General features: G+C 45.3%; 1 pseudogene; it reads left to right on the top strand.

Moving 5' to 3' along the window:
- The first annotated feature begins 8540 nt into the window (after positions 1 to 8540).
- Positions 8541 to 11651, top strand: LOC128939023 (histone H1.10-like; annotated as a pseudogene).
- Positions 11652 to 11928: the final 277 nt, after the last annotated feature.

Below are 11928 nucleotides of genomic sequence, written 5' to 3'. Positions count from 1 at the left end.
TCTGGAGGAGACCAATTTATAGCTCCTGTGGACCAATTGCTGCGATGGGAATGCTTTGCCTCATACTGGGAGTTTGCCATTTCCTGCTCTCCCTTGTGCAGAAGGATGTGACACACTGGAAAGTGACCTGTGGGACAGTGAGCACACACCATGCTCAGGAAACGATCCCTGCGAATGAACATTGTGTGTTCACTTTTCCTGAAGTGTAGGGTGGAAAAAAAGTTTAAAAATCGCAGCCTATTCCTGGCTCTGAGCTAGTGCAGACATTCCCTGCAGGGAACAGTTGCCTTTCCTTTCCCTGAAATAGCAACTGACTTTACTCTGTGCTGGAGCTGCCAATTGTTTGATGACTGAAGTTTCCCCCACTACACATCTAGAGCCAGGGGAGCTATCAGCCAGCCAACTGCTCCATTCAAGGCCAGTGTACTTTTAAAATCCCAGCTCTTTGGGAAAATCCATAAAAGGGAAGCAGCCCCACAGCGAGATCATTGCTCTGAATTCCCATCCCTTCTCCTTCCCAGTACATAAAAACATGCTGCAAAAGGAGTGATCACCCTGTGTTTTCACTCTGTTTCTTACCCATAGACACCACAATGGTTGAGAAACAGTCCTCTCATTTTCCTGAAGGGCCTGCCCAGCAATCAGTAATCAGAAGGAAAGGATCATTTGCCTCCCCTGTTCTGCTGCTGCTGTTGCCTGGCAGTTGTGCCAGACAGATGTGGCCAGAGGGAAGAAGTGATGAAGATGCTGGGGAGGAACAGCCTAAGTGCCACTCCTGATGCTGCCTTCCATGCTGAAACAAGGCCAGTTTTAATCAAAGATTCTTTTGATGGGGTCAGGAAAAATAACTGGTTTGATGGCACTCGTTGGTCTTTATTGACACAGGGCCTGTGGTGCTGGGGACACTTCTTTTGAGCAGCTGTGCTTGAAGATGGCGCATCTGCTTTCTTGTTTGGTGGATTCTTGCTCTTTAGGACTATTTGTTGACAGGAATGCTCTGATTTTGCCCTGACCTATTTAATTTGAAAGCTATTTACCTGTAACTGAATGGTGAGGCTTTCCTGTTGAATTTGTGGGCTGTGTAGCCACACAATCACTGGAGCTGACCTTAAAAAAAGCCTGAGACTGAGAAGCAGCAGGCAGGGAGAGGAGAAGGCTAGGATTATTCATTTCAACAGCAACTGAGTTTTCAATTATGTTAAAATAGGTGTGAAATAGTATATCAAATGTTTTTTCAGGGGTGGAGCTACAGGAGATGAAACGTTAATGAAAAAATAAATAGCATGGAAAAGTTATTTCAACCTGTCACAGACATGAAAAGAGAAAACACCATTTTAAAGATGCCTGAATGTGCAGTTCTGGTCTGTTACAATTTGTACATACTGCACGTTAACAGGAAGGTGAGCTTTGACACTGAAGGAAACTGCTTCAACCATTCCCTTTGTTTTAGCAAGCGTGTGCTTGAATTGGAGCCCATCTGCCTTGGCAAGGGCTTGCAGTTGATGGAGAGTTCTTTTCTCACATTCCCAAATAGAATAGGGCACTTTTTTTTTTTTCATGTGACTGCATCTGTGTTAGAATTTGTGCCTGCAGATATGTCCTTGTTAGGACAGTGAGTTTTGGTAAAAGTGAAATAACAAAGAAAAGGAAAAAAAGGGGTCCAGTATGAGCCTAAGGTGATGACATGGTTTTGGATGATCCCCTTCCTTTCCCACTTTTCCTCCTTCAATATACTCAGCTGAAATATACTTCAATATACTCATTGTCAGAAATTCCTGCAATGCTCAGTCTGTGGGCAAGGACCTGATTAGGGTGAAGAAGAAACAACTCTTTTTTCTTAGGCTATTCCCTACCAGACTTTCATGTCCCCTGAAAGATCTGCCCTTCACCAAGATCAGATATTGGTCTTGGCCAAGGGTGGTTTCTCACAGGAATCATCCCTGGGCTCCTCCACTTTCAAAGAGAGTGTTTCCTCATAATCCACCCCTATAATAAGGTGCATACCAAGAAAGGATGGATTTCACATGAGGAGCTACAGATGTCAATGTGATTTTAGAGAAGAGACATATATTATAAAAAGAAACATTATTTCCTAGGAAGTAGCTGTACCACAGCATTTTGCTGTTTGCTATCTGCTGACACTCACAAACATCCCTCTGGTGAGACTGCTGGTCTTCTCTCCCACTGATAATTAGAAAGACCAGCTCCAGCAAAGGTGAGCAGGTGGGAATGAGAGCTGGATGGGAGAAAAGTGTCTTCTTGCAGCACCTGGCAAGGACTGAAAGGCTTCTAGTGCCATTAGTGCACTTGCCCAGATGGAAGTACATCTGCTGGTCATTAGGTAGGTTCCAGGAGCCTGCTTGGAGTGAACCTTAGCTTATCAGGGATCTCCAGATGTGTGGAGGAGGTCAGACCTTCACTGGGTGACTCTGCAAGCTGGGGAGGCCTGGCCACGCTGCCTGCTGTGCCCTGCTGCCTCTCTGCTGGTGACCTTGGGCTTGACGGTGGAAGGGGCACAGCAGGTGTTTCACAATGACCCCGGCCAAAAATGGTACCTCTGCTCCACCCTTTCCCATCCAGCCACATCCTCTTGGAATGCCTGAGGGCACTCTCTGGGAGCAGGTGACCAGAAAAGGGAAGGAAGGATGTTTTATTGCCTCAGCTCTCTTCCTTTCAGGGGAGTTTGGCAGAAAGGACTATTTTTTTTTTCTCCTAGTCTCTCCAGCAGATGGGAAATATGGCAGAAGTGTCTGATCTGAAGCTGTTTGCAGCTACTGTGATGTAACATTTGAACACAAATGTGTAAAATTTGAAGCTGGAATTTAAAATAAACACTTCCTTTACTAACATTGTTTTGATCAAATAACTGAGAAAACTTGAGTAAATTTACACTTATATACCATCTTTCTAACAGATTTCTGCCATGCTTGGTACTTTCAACCTTAACTACTGGACCCTGGAGCTACAAGCTGTCTTTTTTTCTTTTATTTTCTTTTTCAATTGTATCAAAGACAAATCTTAACTTTTTGCAGCAAGATATTAATTCAGAATCAGCAGAAACTAGAATAGGCCAAAATTAAAACAAAGAAAGCAAATTGGAACAAAAGGGCTGTGTCAGCTTTTAGTAACCTTCTCAGCAGATCCAAATTAATTTTTTGAAAGCATTCCAGAATGCGACAGGCTGCTCTGGGCTCTGGTCACCGGTGTATGTGGGTTTGAAGAAAGCTGCAAAGAGCAGAGCAGAGTGGAGGGAACAGGAAAGCCTGTGGGATGAGAGCACCTCTTGTTAGTTCCATTTAAGCAGAAAATTAGCCAAGCACACTGCCTGTGCCTGCTTTGTGAGCAAGCATTCATGGAACAAAAACTCCATCCTAAATTGCCTTGTCAAAACACTGTCAGCAGCATTTGCAGAGACCGAGTATTTATTTGGACGTACAGAATGAATTCCTGCAATGCATTTAAAGAGAGCAGCTTATCTGCCATTTGCCAGCTTCAGTTCCGTGCTCAGTGCAGGCTGTGTGGCACAAGGCTCTGGTGCACAGAGGAGCAGCTCCTCACGGTGCCCATGAGCCTGGCAATGGCCATGGCACAGCTGGCACTGGAATTCAGCACAGCCACCCACGGGCTCTGCTGGCACCAGCGCTGCAGAAATATGACATGCATCTCCAGGGCAAGTGTGGCTACCATCCCTCCAGGACTACAGAAAATAGCGAATTGTTAACATATTTCCAGGGCTGCAAAGAAACCTGTTATGTTTGTAAAAGGTAGAAATTAGGTAACCTGGTTTCTCGCATCTCTTTTCCAATGGACTTCTTGATGGCTGAGTTCACAAGGCAGCATTTCTCTTGAAAGAAGGGAGTCTGGATTCTTCTCACCTACAAAATCTACTTATTTTTGTAAAACTTTCAAGAAGTCAATGTCTTTGAAATCTTGGCTGCTTTGTCAAATTCTGGCTGGGAGTGCCTAGGAGCCTCAAAAGCTGCTGTGTTACATTGACTAACCCTCCCTTCTGGCACAAGAGAAGCAGGACAGAGACACAGAGGCCTAAAGAAGTCCAGGAAACGTTAAAAATTGTTACCTTGAGCTTCAGCTAGAGATGCATGGCACCTCATTTCAGCCCTCTTTAGAGGTTCACATGCAGTTTATTCACACTCTGAAGCTCCCTCTAGAGATAGGAGAAGGAAGAGTCATCCCCAAAACTTCCTCCAGTCCATCTCTTCCAGGCACCTGCTTTATAATACGTGACAAATTATAGACAGCAATTCTTTATCCCTTTCCTGCCTCATTCTATGTCCCACAGGTTGGCTAGGTTTATGTTCCAGTTTCAAATATCCTGTCCCACAGACACTGCTCTGGGCCAGAGATGCTGTTGTGGAAGGAAGACTGTGTGTGGCAGTGGTGCATCTCTGCCTCTCCCCCTCATGGATTTTTCAGGTACCTTTTGACCCTGCTGACACCAGCAAGACTTGGGAACACTTCTGAATGACAGAACACTTGCACAAGAGGGATGGATCTCCTCTAGATCCAAAGAGAAATGGGCATCTGGCTATGAGCATGCAGTGTGGCCTTCTGTACTCCCAAATATGTCATACAGGTACCACTGCTTGCATCCATAGTTAACTCAGTATTCATCAGTGGATATATGGCTGTTGGGATGGCCTTTATGTCCATCATGAATCAGGTCTCTGTATTTGACAAAGCTGCTTTGAAAAGTGTTTGTGGACTCTGCCTTTAAGGACAAATTCCATTCTTGATACCAAAATCAGATTTTGACTAATATCTCTTGTAAGGCTCCCCTCTAGGCTGGGTATTATTTTATATTTGCAGAACATCAGACATCCAGGGATTGTTTTCAGAGTAGATGACCACATTTTGTAGTGAGCTGGTATAGCTCTAGAAAAAAATATTTTCACACTTGAAGCAGCTCTGCAGACCTGGAGAACTGGAACTGGGCAGTAAGGATGAATATGTTCTCTTCCTGTCAGCCCTTGCTTGAACCTTGTTCAGTCAGGGAGCTGTATGGGATCTCAAAAAGCAAAAATGTTGCTCTACTTTGTGCCTTTTTACAGGGATGTCTGAAGATGAGCATCATCTTCCTTTAGCTTCAGCACACAGCAATCATTGCACCTGGGACCCTTCCTTCTTCTGTAGGCAGGTCTTCCCACAGGCAGTGGTCATGAGGGAGCCTAGGAAACAGCAGCCTCCTTCCCTAAAATCTGCTCCTCAGGAGGAATCTTTTCTCCATAGCACGGTGGATTGCAAGTAGGCATTGATAATCAGGCCGCCTACTTCTCACCGCTTTTTATATTTGGGGAAGCATATGGTGGCTGACGCATTTCCTGATGTAAACTCAAAAATCACATCAGTTTGGATGCTCTGATTATCAACATGGAGCTACAAACAATTCATTTCCTTGCTGTTCTACAGCATTTTCAATGACCTTTGGAGGTTCCCGTTCTCTCCTGATGTGTAGGGAAACAGAGGCAGGGAGGAAGCCAATGGTTTGCTCATTGCCTCCAGGGCAGAAGAAGTGGTGAATGGAGGTGGCCTTAGTTTCAGATGAATGTTTGCTCCCTGAAGCTACTCTCTGACCTGGCACAGCTTTTATAATACTGATCAGGTCATGATTGTAAATTCCCTTGTTCTGGGCCTTTGATGGTTGAGACTCCCATGTTTAAGGATATATCATATCCATTCTTCTCTTTATATTTCTTGGAAAAGAAAAGGTTTCTGTAAGCCAACAAGAATATTTCCCTTGTAAGGATTCTGGAAGAAAATGTCTTTTTTTTTACATTATTAATATGGAAGTGATTGGACAGCTGTCATAGGAGTCCTTGTTTGAATAGATGTCAGCAAGAAGGAAAGAATATTGCTTCATGCTGGTAATTTAAAAAAAAAGTCTTAGAATCTCTTTATCAGTTCATCAGAACTGCCAGAAGAGTTAGTGGAAAAGGAACAAGAGACATAAGGATGTATTCAGGATTCCACAGCTAAGCACTTTACATAACAGACCTTACATATGCTGAAAAATAAGGTGGTGAAGCAGCCCACCAGGAGCATTCCTCCTCCTCTAGCTCTTCTCTGAATTTGTCTGCTTGCCCAAATTCATGCATTTCTCCTGTCTTTACAGGTGCAGTGATACCAGCAGCTATTTTTGCTCTTGGCTCAGGGCAGCATTTCAGCTGCTGGACATCTGTGCCAAACTGCTCCTTTCCTTTGCTGGCTCTGAATCCCAGTGTCCTCTAGAAAAGTGCTGGGAACATCATCTTCGATCCTCCAGCAACACAGGGGCAGGAGAGGGGCAACCTCTTCTCCCTCTAGGGTTCCCGTAGGGTTCCCACCCGCCTCTTCTGAGCCATTATGAGCTTGTTTTTAAGAGGTGGTAGCTCATCTTCCTGGCTTCTCTGCAGAAAGTGGAGGAGATGCAGGTGGTTGTTCTCTGCCTGACCAGGGTGGGCACCAAAGGGGAGCCAGTGAACCACAAGAGCTGCAGTCAGTCAGCAGTTTCAGACCAGCTGCCTCAGAGGAGTTAAAAGTGCCTAAGGGATGTGAATGTCGTGGTTCAGAGTGGGATGGGAAAAGATGTGAGTCCCTACCAGGAGTTGGTAGGGAGACCTGTACATTGCCACCCAAACCAAAACCGTGGGTCAGGATTTTCTCCAGACAGCAGCTGAAAGGTGGAACAAGCTGCTCTTCCTGCTGTCCCCTTTGGGCTTTGTGACTGCTGCATGGGATGGAAATGCTATTATTTTAGAAGGACATTTTGGAAACTGAAGCTGCCTGCTCTTGAGATGTTTCCTTGTGAGGGTGCTGAAATGAAGGTGCAAGGGTGTTTCAGGTGCAACTGACTGCTCTGCGCCCTACAAAAGGTCAGCCAAGCCATTCCCACATTTTTATGTGTTTGGTGGCAGAAGAGTTGGGAATTACCAAAGTGAGGTGCAGGAACTGTTGTTCCTGGCCATCCTAAACCTAAACCTGGTGAGTACATCCAGTGTCAATAAGTGCAAGTGGCAGTAGAGTTTTGTTATAACTGAAATCTCCTTCTGTCTCCACTAGGACTGAAATCAAATATCTGCATGCAACTTGGCCAAAAGTGCTCCCTGTTGTCTGGATCTAGACAGCTGCTGAACCAGCAGCTTTGAGAGCCCTTTACAGTCCCTGCTTCCCCAAGGAGGGCACTATCAGGCACCACCAGCCCTGCCACCCCTGCCCAGCATCTCCTGGGGCTCCCTCAACCCTGTTCTGGTCCCTGGAGGCCATTGCAGCCCCCTGGAGCCATCAGCCCCTGTCCCAACAACACAGAAATAGGGCCAGGCTCAAGCTCCCCACAGCCCTGCCTGGCCCTGGTCGCACTGCCCCAGGGAGCATCCAATGCCCAGAGCTGGGGCTGAGCCCAGAGCCCCTCTCCAGGCCTCATCCTGATCCCACCTGCACCTGAATTCTTGGCCTTGCCTGTGTGTGTGTGTATGGCAGGGAGCTCAGGTTTGTGGCAAATTAAAAGTTAAAATAAGCAGAAAAATTCACTACATTTTGAACAGGTTTTGGTTTTGGTTTTTTTTTTTTATTTATTTTTTTTTATGAAATTAGATTAACCATCTCTGAATCTTTTTTTCTGCTGACAAGAAATGTTGAGAATTAACACCTATAGCTGGGCCTCAGCAGTAGAAGGGTAGAAAACGTGAATCAGAATAAAATTGGAGGATCCAAATAGATGTATTTTTGAGAATTGTGAATGACTCTCTGTTCTCCTATCTCCAAAACAGAGATGGGCTTTACATGTTTGGGAAAGCCACAGCAATGTGAAATGCAGCACAGTTAGGTGTTCATGTGGAAAAGTCATAAGGGAGGGGAGGAATAGGAGAAAGAGTTGAAGAATTGAAGAATTATCCTCAGTGTGAGTACAAACAGCTGAACACTGGACCTTTGTAAGGTCCTTTTCCTAGGACTTTTAATGACATCTATGGTGGCTGCTTGGCTTTGTGTCCTAGAGCCAAATACCACAAAAGGGACATGCAATGATTGAAAAGAGCATGCAATAATTGGAAAGCTACCCTGATTTTGCAATTTTTTTAATTGGCTAGCAGGCACTAAGTTTGGTTTGGATTACTATATATTTTTACAAGTTAATAGGCATTTGTTACTGGTTACAATAATCTATACTTTCCATGCTCTCTGGGAAGGGGTCTAAGGGGCTTTCAGATCTGATTTCTTGCAGTCCAAGCTGGTTCACATTGATAGCACCTGCAAAAAATAAATAGTTCTGTAGGATTTTCTGGCAGATTCTTGCTGCTCTAGCAGAGATCTCTGTCCATACTGACAGTGCATGCAGAGACCAGACAGCCTGGAATGCCACTGAGACCCTGCTGTTCCTGATTTCACCTCTTCTAGGGTGATGGAGCAAGACTGGCTGTAATTGTGATGGTAAATGCATGAGAGGGAGGGAGAATCTCTCTCAGTAAGGATCCTTCCCAGCTGTTCTTTTCCATGTCTGCATTGCAGGGCAATATGTGCTGCTACCCCTATCTTAATTAAGTTTGACCATGACTGGAGTAATGATCTCTGGTGCACAACTTCAGGTTTTTGTGCTGCTAATCACACAAGAAACAGCAGGTTTTGAGGGAGGAGGGTGAGCCACAGTCTTTGTGTATTTACCACTCTATGAGGTGATGCTGTATTCCTATCTCCTTGTAGGGCCTGATTATTCTCTTATACTTCTGCATCCTTCCCCTCATAAAAATGACTTGACTGCTTGTATATAAAATGGTCATGAGATTATATAATCTTTGTACAAATAAGGAAAGGGAATATTGGAATAAAAACAGAAGAGGAAAATCAAATAAGTAGGAGCCCCTAAAATAATTACAAAATTTAGCCTCAAGTTGCTCAATTTAACATTTGTTAGAGAATGGTGGAGACAAAAGTGGAGTGAGATGAGGACTACCACAATGTGTAGCAGTGTTGCAGTGGCACATACTGAGAAGCTTTTCCTCTGGAGATGGCTGGTGTTGTGGTTGGCACCACTATACAGGATTTAGGCATACAGCTGTGTGCCAGAAGGAAAACAGTCTTGGGAATATTACATTACAGGCTGGAGGGAAGTGTGCTATTGTGATGCATTATTACTCTTGTAAAATAAGATTTGCAGAGAATGGGGGAGGTAGAAAGGCTTCTGTCCCAACACAGGTATTGGGATTGGTGATTGAAGAGTTGGTGAGTACAAAAACCTGCTCAGACACTGTAGCACATTTAGTTTTTAAGGGACATCAAGGATTCTACCAGACCTAGATGGGACAGAGCAGACACACATTCATCCACCTGATTGCAGGAAACTTTAGGGGACATCAACAATTTCACTATTCAATTCTTTATGCCCCCTACTACTGCATGGAGTAAATGTCATACAGTCAAGTTCTCTTGGCTTTGTAAAATTTCCAGTGAGCCTTACTCAATAAGCCATCCCAATTCCGACATGGTTTGAAAGCCCAGAGCCAGATTTGCTGAATTTTCCATCTTATTGCACTCTCTGCCTCATCATAACATCATAATTCCTCACCTAGGGGACCTCGATGGCAAGGAGGAGTTAGAAAGAAAACATAAATGCAAGAAAAATGTGTTTATTTTCCTAAAGTCCTTTTTACCATAATTATGCAATAAATTGTCAAAGTGCCTGTATGAGGTTTTTTTGAATCAGATTTTGTGAATTAATTGAAGATGAAGAGTCTTCCAAAATCTTCAAGATGTTCATTTTACTGTTATTTAGTGGAATGAAATAGAGGAGTGAGGTGGTATTTTTCCACTCACAGATTTTTTATCTTGTTGAAGAAGAAAAAGGGAAGTTGATCATAACTGCTCAGCATCATACCTAAACCATTCAAGTGCATTTTGTTTATGTATAAATAATTGCAGCAATCTGGCCCTGCTAAATTATTGATGGCCATTAAATTTCAAGGTAAAGGAATTGGGAACTCCTGACAGAGACACAAAACTATACCCAAAGTTGTAGCTGGTAAGAATGTATGCATGCTAATGGGGGAGTCACCACAACCTGCATGAAGAGCTTTGCTTCACTTTGTGCTGCAGCCAAAGCTTTTATGTACAGAAACTGCTGTGACATGATCTGTAACACAGAAAAAAGGCAGTGAGCAAAAATTGTGGTTTTTCTTTCCAGCTTCAGATCAAAATATGAATAGAATGGTGCTCTGATATCTCTTGCAGACTCAAGATCTGTCCATTTCTTTTTCCATGTTAATGAATCACATGCATGAATTTTACAGATTTAGCACTGTGTGCTCCATTTAGAGTGTGATCTGCTTCTGTGCATCAGAGACCTACATGAAACTCTGTGATCCAACGCAAACTTTTTAATCTTTGGTGTTCAGCCCCCAAATTATTGCACTGATATTTCAGAGCCTTTTGCTACATTAACAGGAAAAATGTTTCAAAGAGCGGGATAAAGTATGTGCTGTCTCATACTTCACGCATAGAAGAGTGGAACGTCTGGAAACTTTGGGAGTAAAGGAAAAAAATTATACCTGAGTGTTTCACAGTAGCCAGAGGTTTAAACCCCAGTAGGAGAAGCGGCAGCACAGCTTTGTGCTACCTCACTCTCTTTGAAATCCTTTTATTTTAAACAATGAGACTCTAAATGTTTGCTTTCTTATCTAAGGTAAAAAAGACGCTCTGAATATTGATATTGAGTTTTCTGACTCACGTTAACTTTAAAGAAGAATTTCTAATTTACGAAGAAAAACAAAACTTTCACGTTCTCGAGGTCCATTTGTTGGCCGGACTCGGGGTTCCTTATCCCCTAGCTATTCAAATCCAAATCTTTTCTCGACGAGACATCAACAGGGGAAAACCAGCGGCTCCCACGGCTTCACAGATGTAGAAAAAGGACGAGTTTCGTGACAGATCAAATAGAAAAAGCCATTCTATTTCCCCCGAGGAAGCGCTAGGCGGAGCGCGGAGCACCGGGCGGGGCGGGGCCAAGCAGCGCCGGCCGCGCTGCAATAACCGGGGGGCCCGGGGCCGGCCCTGCCCGGTGCTCCCGGTGACACCGCGGTGGCCGAGACCGCCAAGAAGCCGAAGAAGGCGGCGAGCGGCTCCAAGGCCCGCAAGCCCGCGGGGCCCAGCGTCACCGAGCTGATCACCAAGGCCGTGTCCGCCTCCAAGGAGCGCAAGGGGCTCTCGCTCGCCGCGCTCAAGAAGGCGCTGGCCGCCGGCGGCTACGATGTGGAGAAGAACAACAGCCGCATCAAGCTGGGGCTCAAGAGCCTCGTCAGCAAGGGCACCCTGGTGCAGACCAAGGGCACCGGCGCCTCCGGCTCCTTCCGCCTCAGCAAGAAACCCCAAGAAGGGAAGGAAAAGGCTCCTAAGAAGAAAAAAACTATAGTAATCAAGCCCGGAAGCCCACCAGCGCCGCCAAGAAGGCGGTGACAGCAAAGAACGGCCCCAAGAAAGTTAAGCCTGCAGCCAAGAAAGCAGCGAAGAGCCCCAAGAAGGCGACAAAGGCTGCCAAGCCCAAAAAAGCGGCGGCAGCAGCCAAGAGCCCGGCTAAGGCGAAAGCGGTGAAGCCCAAAGCGGCCAAGGCAAAAAAGCAGCACACAAGAAGAAGTAAGGCCCACGTGGAAATACGCTTGCTTCGCATTTAAACCCAACGGCTCTTCTAAGAGCCACCAACATTTGGGCTGGAATGCTGTGGCTTCCGCAGCAGTTTTGGGGAGGGGTGTGGAGGAACAGCAGTCTGCTGGTGAATGTGCTGTTTGATTCCGGAACAGCTCGAGGGGCACTTCAATTGGTAGGGGGAGGGTATCAGCGCCTTGGTAGCTTTCAAAATGCCCAGAAGGAGCAGGGATTGGCTACGGAAGGGCTGAGCTGCTTCCTGGAACTGGTGTCAGCCCCGCCCCAGTGGGGGCCGGTGCTGTGGCG

This window comes from Melozone crissalis, unplaced genomic scaffold (genome assembly GCF_028551555.1).
Source record: "Melozone crissalis strain CALT ecotype California unplaced genomic scaffold, PUWL_Pcris_2 ptg000004l_1, whole genome shotgun sequence".
Classification (NCBI taxonomy): Eukaryota; Metazoa; Chordata; class Aves; order Passeriformes; family Passerellidae; genus Melozone; species Melozone crissalis.
This window is presented reverse-complemented; position numbering and strand designations above follow the sequence as displayed.